The 10,377-nt window shown below is 39.1% G+C and overlaps 1 pseudogene; it reads left to right on the top strand.

The window, feature by feature from the left end:
* The first annotated feature begins 6,791 nt into the window (after nt 1-6,791).
* On the top strand, nt 6,792-9,533 carry LOC109220724 (annotated as a pseudogene).
* The last annotated feature ends 844 nt before the right edge of the window (nt 9,534-10,377 follow it).

Raw genomic sequence — 10,377 nt, 5'->3', positions numbered from 1 at the left:
CACCAAAATAACATCAACAACTATGAATTTAGCATCAAAATCATGAAATCACTCATGAACATCAAATTTTCTAATTTTCTCAAATAAGGTCCGGTTCACGTCATTTCAAGTCCGTTTCTTACTAAATTTCACAGGCTCGACTAAAATCATATATAAGACCTGTACCGGGCTCCGGAACCAAGATACAGGTCCGATACCGTCAAATTTCAAACGCATTTCATTTCAAAAAGTCATCTATTTTTCAGAAAACAATTTTCTTTAAAAATTCATTTCTCGGGATAGGGACCTCGAAATTCGATTTCGGGCATACGCCCAAGTCCCATATTTTCTTACGGACCTCCTGGGATCGTTGGAACACGGATCTGGGTCCGTTTTCTCATAATGTTGATCGAAGTCAACTTAAATTTATTTTAAAGGTAAAATTCATTATTTTCCACAGTTTTTGACAAAATGGTTTTCTGGCTACGCGCCCGGACTGTGCACGCCAATCGAGGTGAGGTAAAAAGGAGGTTTTTATGCCTTGAAACACTGAATTTGTTTCTAAAACAAGTGATGTCTTTTTGGGTCATCATAGAGAAGGTCAGTGCTCATAGCCCTTTTAGCCAAGAATAAAATAGGATTCATTAATGGTGCTTGACCTGCTCCAGCTGCTGATTCAAAAGACTTCCAGCCCTGGAGTAGATGCAATGACATGTTCACATCCTGGCTACCCAACTCACTATCCAAAGACATAGGGGATAGTGTCATCTACTCAAAATCTGCTAAGGTGGACAAGTTTAGAACATAGATTTGGTCAGTCAAATGGAGCTAAGCTTTATCACCTAAGAAAGGAATTGTCAGGATTAGTCCAAGAGACAAATGACATAGCAAGCTATTTCACAAAACTCAAACGACTATGGGGTGAGTTGGATTCACTAAACTGTGATGTGAAATGCAGTTTCTTATGTGTGTGTGAAGGGAAACAGAGACTAGAAAATCACTAGAAGATGAGAGACTCATTCAATTTATTATGGGTTTAAATGACAGTTATGGGCAAGCAAGCGAAAACATTATCATGATGAATCCTTTACCAAACATAAATCGTGCATATTCTTTTGTGCTACAAGATGAAAGCCAAAGAGAAATATATGCCAATCCACTCATTTGTCCTGAGTCCTCAGCTTTTAATGTCACAAACCAAAGCAACTTTGCACAAAGAGGAGGAAAATAGACTCAAAAAGGATATGCTCAGTATCAAAAATTTGGAAACAACATGCAAAAGGGAACCAACAGTTCTGTTAAGAGGAATTCAACTTTTAAAGGAAAGAAAAGCAAGTTTAATCCTAATGTTTCCTGTAGTCATTGTAAAAAGATTGGACACAAAGTGAATGATTATTATAAAATAATTGGATTTCCAGAAGATTTTGAGTTCACAAAGGGCAATCCAATGCACATCAGGGGAAATGGAGCATTTCAAGTGGAGCAAACAGAACATAACAATGCTAATCAGATTGAAACGATTAATCAGCATCTATCACAGGATCAGTTCTCTCAGCTGATCAAACAAGTCAAAGTTGCAGACACAGGAAATTCAGGAGCAGAAATTAATGCCAATGCTGTTGCTGGTACTATTGCAAGATATTCAAGAACTTGTTTTTCAATTTTCAATTCTAGTACATGGATTATTGACTCTGGGGCCTCTGAACACATGTGTTTTGACTCTAATGCCTTTGTTTCTTTAACAGCTTTATCAGTTCCCTTGAATATAAACTTACCTAATTCATTCAAAGTCACAGTCACTCACATAGGAAGGATTGCTATTCTGCCTGATTACATCCTGGAAAATGTATTGCATGTGCCTAGTTTCAGATACAACTTATTGTCTGTTAACAGGTTTTGTTTGCAATTTCAGTCAATCCTCTTTTTCACTTCTTCCTATTGTTTTCTGCAGGCCCATTTGGTGAAGATGGCACAAGTTTTGGTGAAGCTAGGGAGGTCTTTACCTCTTGGAGCCAAATCAAGTTAGAAATAGAACAGAAGTAGAGCCAAATCTTTCGTCAAATCAAAATGTCTTTAGTGAATTATCAGTTTCTTTTCCTTTCTCAGCAAATGTAGTTTCAGATGTAAGCCTTTGGCATGTTAGATTGGGGCATTTTCCTTTTTCATCAATGAAACATCTCAGTTTTATCTCTTTACCCTCTAAATCTGAATGTTTCTGTGATATCTGTCCTAAGGCTAGGCAAACCAGAATTCCTTTTGCTCTAAGTCAAATTAAAACAAAAAGGCCTTTTGAGTTAATTCATGTTGATGTTTGGGGTCCCTACAAGGTGACCACTTATAATGGTTTCAAATATTTTGTAACTATTGTGGATGACTACAGTAGAGGAGCTTGGACTTTTCTCATGAGTACCAAAACAATGTTTTTGGTCTACTAAAGAATTTTTTTGCAATGATGGAGAGACAATTTGGGATGAAGGTACAGAAGTTGAGAACATACAATGCATTTGAGCTTGGCAAAGATTCTCAACAAGCAGCTTTCCTTGCTTCACAGGGAATACTGAACCAAACATCATGTGTAGCCACACCTCAACGAAATGGGGTGGTTGAGAGGAAGCATAGACATCTTTTAGAAATTGCAAGAGCTTTGCTATTTCAGTCTAAACTTCCTCTAATCTATTGGGGAGAGTTGTATTGACTGCTACTTATCTGATCAATAGGCTACCTTCTAAGGTACTCAAAGGTAGCTCATGTGTCTACTCTGTCTAATGGGAGACGAAAATTTGATCTCAGGGCTAAGCCTTGTGTGTTTCTAGGATACCCTTTGGGGCAAAAAGGGTATAAGGTTCTGGATTTAGATACAAAAAGGGTGACAGTCTCAAGGGATGTCCAATTTTATGAAAACCAATATCCTTTTGCCTCTACCAACCTATCTTCACCTTCCATCTTTCCTATTCCCTCAACCACAGAATATGATCCTCTCTCAGACCACATTTCCCAAATTCCTGCTGCATCCATGGAACACTCTCAATCACCATCACCATCCATCAACCAAAACATGCCTATTACATCTCAACCAGCCTCTACTCCTCACTCAAGATCTGATTCCTATTCTCCTTTGCCCATAACTCTGCCAGAAATCAAAAAGTCCACCAGAACACATAACACACCAGCATACCTACAGGACTATGTTTGCAATTCAGTATTGATCTAACTACCTCCTGTTTCATGGAACCAATCCAGCCTAATGTGCTACCTTTTACATCCCTTTCATTTGCCAACCAATCTCTAATTAACTCCACTTCTTACCTCACAGAACCTACCTCCTATTCACAGGCCATGTTACATCCAGGATGGCAGGAGGCCATGCACAAGGAATTGGAAGCTCTTACTTTGAAAAAGACTTGGGAAGTAGTCCATTTACCTGCTGGGAAGAAAGCCCTTCCCTGCAAATGGGTCTATAGAGTAAAATACAAATCAGATGGTTCTTCGGAAAGGTTCAAGGCTCGCTTGGTTATTAGGGGAGACACACAAAGAGAATGCATAGACTTCAATGAAACTTTTTCTCCAGTTGTCAAGATGGCAACAATCAGATGTTTTCTTGCTATTGCAGTAAAGAAAGGATGGCAAGTATCACAATTGGATGTGAACAATGCCTTCCTGCATGGAGATTTGCAGGAAGAGGTATACGTGAAATTCCCAGCAGGAACATCACCACCTTCATCCAATCATGTCTGTCTTTTGAAGAAATCTCTATATGGGCTGCGACAAGCCTAACGACAATGGTATGCAAGGCTCACCGCAGCCCTGAATTTCAAAGGGTACTCACATTCCTTAAATGAATACTCTTTATTTTTTAAGAAATCATCAAGGAGTACTACTATAGTTGCTGTCTACGTTGATGATATTTTAATCACAGGGAATGACTACAATGAGCAGGAAGAACTTAAAATTTTTCTTGATTCTGAGTTCAAAATTAAGGATCTTGGAGAAGCACATTATTTTTTGGGCTTTGAAATTATCATAGAAAAGCAGGGTATCATTTTAACTCAAAAATGTTATACCTTGGATCTCCTATCTGAGTTTGACTGCATGGAAATGAAACCAGCTTCTTCTCCTTTAGATCCCACTCAAAAGCTTCGTTCAGAACAGGGCACCTTGCTTTAAGATCCCACCTTTTATCTCCGCCTATTGGGGAAATTAAACTTCCTCACCCATACTCGACCGGATCTCTCTTTTGCTGTGTAGCACCTCAGCCAGTTCATGCAAACACCTCGCAAGCCTCACCTAGATGCTGCCTATCACTGTCTCAAATACCTCCTCAAGGACCCTGGTTTAGGATTATTTCTGAATTCACGATCTAATTTCCAGCTGCTGGCCTTCTGTGATTCCGATTGGGGATCTTGTCCACAATCTAAGAAATCTATTAGTGGATTCTTTATCAGCTTGGGAGGAACCCCTGTTTCCTGGAAGTCAAAGAAACAGTCTTCAGCCTCTCTTTCCTCTGCTGAAGCAGAGTATCGCTCAATGAGAAGAGTCACAACTGAAATCACCTGGTTGGTACGCTTATTGAATGACCTCTCCATTTCTCCTTCATTACCCGTCAATCTCTTCTCCATAGTCAAGAGGCTATTCACATCGCAAAAAATCCAGTCTTTCACGAGCGTACCAAGCACGTGGAACTGGATTGTCACTTTGTCCGGCAATAATTTTTGGCCGGAATTATCTCACTCTCTTATGTTCCGTCCAAATCGCAATTGGCGGACATTTTCACGAAGCCCTTAGCTGGACCTGCTCACAGCTCCGTTGTTGGCAAGTTGGGAGTGGTTCATACCCCCTCCAACTTGAGGGGGGGGGGGGGTGTTGGAGCTGATTATTCAACATCCACCATGGCTATTTTGGATACAGAAGAAAATGAAGAAAAAATTTCAGATGAGAGAAAGGATTTAGGGTTTGGTCCAAATAAAGGTGACTTTGGTCGGAACAACCAAAGTGTTTTATTCTCTCACAAATCACAATCGTTCATCTCATATGGAATTATTTGATCACCACCGTTGATTCAATATAGCTACAAACTTAGGATTCTAATTCTTGTGCATGTGAGCACGTGTTAGTATAACGAATCTGTTTTTTATATTCTTGCACAGATATACAATTAGTTGGGACTAGACTAATACGAAGAATACACCAGTATAGTAGCATAACAAATTTTGATTCCTTTTATCTGTATAAATAGCTATATAACAGTTGAATAAAATTACACAGAAAATTTTTCTACTGCCTTCTCCTTAGGTTTTTTTTCAGACTGCTGCCAAATATTTGAAAAAGTAATTGTAAATGTAGGAAATCTGTTGCATAAATTGTGGGATTGCCAAAAATTTTAGGAACAAATGGGCCATGTGTCACTCATCCCAGAAGAAGTTGGAGAAATGTACTGCAGTCGAATCCAATAATAACTGCCAGCTTGCAAGCTTTTGGTCAAAGTTCATACTCTTTCACTACATTGTATAAGGTGATTAAAGCAGAGAAGAAATAAATACACAGAAAAAACAAATTTTGAAGAACATCAGTACTAATTCACAAATCGCACAACTATTGAAGACTCTCTCGTCTTTCTTATCAAGGTTGTCTGTTTTCGCCTTGTATAAATATTAGTATGTGAGTCCTTTATGTTGCGCGGACTCTTCAAAATACTGCCGCACCCGTGTCGGATTCTCCAAAAATACACTGCTTTTGGAGAATCCGACACGCACCGGTGATATTTTCGGAGAGTCCGAGCAACATAGGAGTCCCTGCAATTTTTATAAATGATTCATCCCATGTTGTGAATTTATGCATTATGATATATAAATCTGCTCTGTTTGATATATGAATGAAACTATGAGAGTATGAGAATCAGATTTGTGAATTAGTTTCTTCAGGCAGTGGCGAATTCAGAATTTTAAAGTTATGAGTGCTAACCGATAAAAAATCCAAAAAAAAGAGAATAAAAGAGTTTAATTACGGGTGCTCACTCAATATTTATGTACATATTTTTATAATTGTTTATGCAAATTTACTACATATGATCAAAGGTAATGGGTGATTAAGCACATACAAATGCCAATGTCAATCCGCCACTGTGTTCAGGTCATGTTTCAAGGGAGAATTTTGTTTCAACTAATATGGAAAGTAAAAGTTGGTTAAGTTTATCTTATTCTCTTTTAAGCTAGTTTTATAGGAAAAAACGTGATGTCTCAAATGTTTGACCTTTTTTTTTTAGTTTTCCATCCGGTGTCCGGTACCCGCATTGGGGTCCGACTAAATCCGGATACGCGCCGGAAAGTCCCATATTGGGGGTGAAGCGCTTCCTAACAAAGGCGACTTCATACCCAGAGACTCGAACCCGAAACCTATGGTTAAGGATGAAACAGTACTTACCAGTTACCACTCCACCACAACCCTCGTTGGTCTCAATGTTTGACCTTTGCTACATTAAGTGCTGCATTTTTTTTTACCTATTTGATGATCTTTTCAATGTGTGTGATGGGCCTAAAAAAATATTCAGTCAACTATCTGTACATTAAATATGAATTAGTGCACAGTACAAGAAATTAGTAAATCATTGGAAAAATTAATTGGATGAGTGCGATATAGGTTCAGCCTAATGTAAAAAGAAGTACATCTTAATGTTTTGTGGATTTTGCTTTACTTTTCTTTCCGGAAAGGACAAGGAATTTTATACACATGGCACTCTGAATCTAGTTTGATTGCTCTTGTGATATATCGATAAGTTAAAAGACCGTCTCATATTTGAGATAGAAAATGGGCTTGATCTTTATTTGTTCTGCTCTTGTGATCAGAAACTGTCTTGACTAGTGAGAAGAAGTTGAGTAGATGGGAAAGAAGCCTAATCAGTTAGATGCCTTCTTGAAGGAGGCTGTCGATTTGGAAAACATAGTCATTGAAAAAGTGTTTGAGAATCTGAGATGTAACAAAGAGGGTCTTACTTCCGCTGCTGCCAAAGAAAGGTTGGCCATTTTTGGGCGCAACGAGAAGGAAGAGACAGAGAGCAAAATCTTGAATTTATTGGTATATATGTGGAACCCTCTCGCTTGGATTATGGAAGCTGCTGCTATCATGGCACTTACTCATGCAAATGGAGGAGGAAAGCCTGCAGATTGGCCGGTTTTCGTAGGTATCATTACATTACTTCTATTTAACTCAATTTCCACTTTTCCATGGGAGATTAAAGCTGATAATGTGGCTTGGTTCGCTCCAAGGCCCAGAGTTCTACGGAGATGGACGTTGGATTCGGGAAAATAATTCTGTCCTAGTTCCTGGGGACATAATCAGTGTCAAAAAGGGAGTCGTAGTTCCTGCAGATGCTCGTCTTCTGGATGGTGATCCGGTGAAAATTGACGAGTCTACTTTGACTGGTGAATCTCTTCCTGTAACAAAAGGTCCTGCTGATTGTGTCTACTCTGGTTCAATCTGTACACAAGGAGAATTAGAAGCGGTCGTCATTGCTACAGGAGTTTGTACCCGATTTAGGAAAGCTGCTGCCCACAATGTTGACAGTTCCAACCAAGTGAGATGCTTTCAAAAGGGTGTGAATGCTATTGGAAACTTCTTCATCTGTTTTGTTGCAGTGGTAATGATAATAGAAATAATTGCCATGTACTGTATCCAACACCGCGAATACCGTCCTCGGATTGACAATCTTCTTGTGCTGCTCATTGGCGGTATTCCAATTGGCATGCCAGCTACTCTCTCAGTTATAACGAAAACAGGTGCTTCTTATCTTGCTAAAGGAGGTGCAACGACAAAGAGAATGACAGCTGTACTAGATATGGCTGGCATGGATGTGCTTTGTTGTGAAAAGACGGGGATCCTAACACAAAACAGGCGTTCTGTTCAGGAAAACCTTATTGAGGTCTTTGCCGAAGATATTGATAAAGCTACTGTTGCTCTTATGGCAGCTCGAGCCTCTAGTCCGATGAATCGTGGTACAATTGGTTCTCCTTTTTTCGACAACCTAGCTGATCCAAGGAAGGCACGTGCTGGCCTTCGTGAAATTGACTTTCTTCCTTACAGTCCGACTGGCAAGCGAACACCACTTACTTATCTTGACGCCGAAGGAGAAATGCACAGAGTCAGCATGGGTGAAGCAGAACATATCCTAAATCTTGCACACAATAAGTCAGATATAGAACATAGAGTTCATGTTGTGATTGACAAGTTTGCTGAGAAGGGTTTGATGTCAGTTGCTGTGGCATACCAGAAAGTTCCGGATGGAAAAAAGGAGAGCGCTGGGGGTCCATGGCAACTAATTGGTCTTCTGCCTTTGCTTGATCCACCATATAGTCCACAATCAATAACGGCATTGTTAAACAGGGGAGTGAATGTCAAAATGATTACAGAGGATCAACTAGTATTTGCAAAAGAAACTGGGCGCCGCCTGGGAATGGGGACTAATATGTATCCTTCATCTGCTCTCTTGGGACAGACTCAGGATAAATCAATTGCCGATATACCAATTGACGAACTCATAGAGAATGCTGACGGTTTTACTAGTGTTCTCCCTGAGCACAAATATGATATAGTAAAGCACTTGCAATCTAGGAAACATATATGTGGAGTGGCTGGTCGGGGAGTCGATGATCTTCCTGCTTTAAAGAAAGCAGATATTGGGATGGCTATTTGTGATGCCACAGATGCGGCTTTTAGTGCTGCTGATGTTCATATCATGGGACCTGGACTAGAAACCATCCATCGTACTATTTTGATCAGTCGATCAATCTCTGAGAGGATGAAAAACTACACTGTGTATGTTGTTTCCTTTACAATCCGTAATGTGCTTGGTTTTACGCTTTTGGCTCTAATCTGGAAGTTTGACTTTCCACCTTTTATGGTCCTTGTCATTGTAATGCTTAATGATATATCCATTCTGGGAGTAGCAAAAGATTGTGTCAAATCATCTCCTCAGCCTTTTATTTGGACTCAGTCTGAGATTTTCACTACTGGAATTATTCTTGGTGTCTACTTGGCAATGTCAACGGTCATATTCTTCTGGGCAGCATATGAAACAAATATCTTTCCACGATTATTTGGAGTATTACCATTTGAGAAGACAACAAGTGAAGACTTGAAGAAGTTTGCATAAGCAATTTACCTTCAAGTTAGCAATAGCAGTTATGCCCTGATATTTGTCACAAGAAGTCGAAGTTGGTTACCTGGTTCCTTTCTTGTGAGTACCTGGATGATTGCTCAACTTTTTGCCAACATGTTAGCTGTTAATGCAAATTCAATGTTTCCTGGAATTGTAGGAATTGGCTGGGGTTGGGCAGGAGTAATCTGGCTCTACAATCTAGTATTTTACATCCCTCTTTATTTCATCAAGTTGTTCAATCAGCATACGCAGAAAGGATTTTTGGAAGGCACAATCTGAAAAGCACACGCAGAAAGTTCGTCAATGAGTGTTTAGAGGAGAAGACGCAATAATGACAATCAGCTCAGACTATTTGTCAAGTAGCAGAATTAGCTACTGCAGAATCTGATATCAAATCAAATTTTAGTTTGGCACCAAATTAAAGCTAGTGACTTATTGAAAGGTGCCACGACCCGTATTTCCCATCCTCGGGAGTTGTGATGGCGCCTATTAATGAGAGCTAGGCAAGCCAACCCTTAATTACCTTTGTCATTAACCAATTTGCCTCTTTTAACAATTATCAGTAATAACATTGTTTAACCAAAAAATTGAATTTTGACTAAAGCTATATTTTAGAAGAACACGGGTTACTGATAATCGCAAGAATATATAAAAGAGAATAATTTGAATATCCAGAATATAATTGAATAAAGCAAGTAAACCAAAGTATATTCAGATGATTTTTCGTGTGTCCTACAATAGTTCAGTCTTCTCCTTTTATAGCTATCTTAGATGTAAGTGTCTTGCTTTGGTCATAATAAGGTTATTATGAGCAATAAATGACATTGAATGCTACGTTACATAATCATTACATTTAAGACAGATTCTCTAACGTTTTCAGCATTTAATGCTTATCAAAGATTGTATTTGGACCGTCGTATGCTGTCAGATTCATTCCTTCTGATTCTCGGATGTAAATGACTTAAATAGGTACGGGCGCTGTGTTACTTGTCTGATGTCCCGTGCCTCTTCCTCTTTCCTTGCTCGTATCTGTTGTAACTCCTGGCTCGTGGTTAATTGCGATTCTTTGACCATTTGACTAATCCACGTGTCTTGACACGTCACTTTTATACATAAATATAATTTTTTCCAATACAGATAGTCCCCCCACTTTCCATTTCTTCATCAGTTGAATATTTGGGAAGTGGATTTCATTAAAAGAGAATTTTTGTCACCATTAATGCTCTGACAAAATTGACGCTTCAATTGTC

This window comes from Nicotiana attenuata, unplaced genomic scaffold (genome assembly GCF_001879085.1).
Source record: "Nicotiana attenuata strain UT unplaced genomic scaffold, NIATTr2, whole genome shotgun sequence".
NCBI lineage: Eukaryota > Viridiplantae > Streptophyta > Magnoliopsida > Solanales > Solanaceae > Nicotiana > Nicotiana attenuata.
The sequence above is the reverse complement of the archived record's forward strand: the minus strand, read 5'-3'. Positions and strand labels throughout refer to the sequence as shown.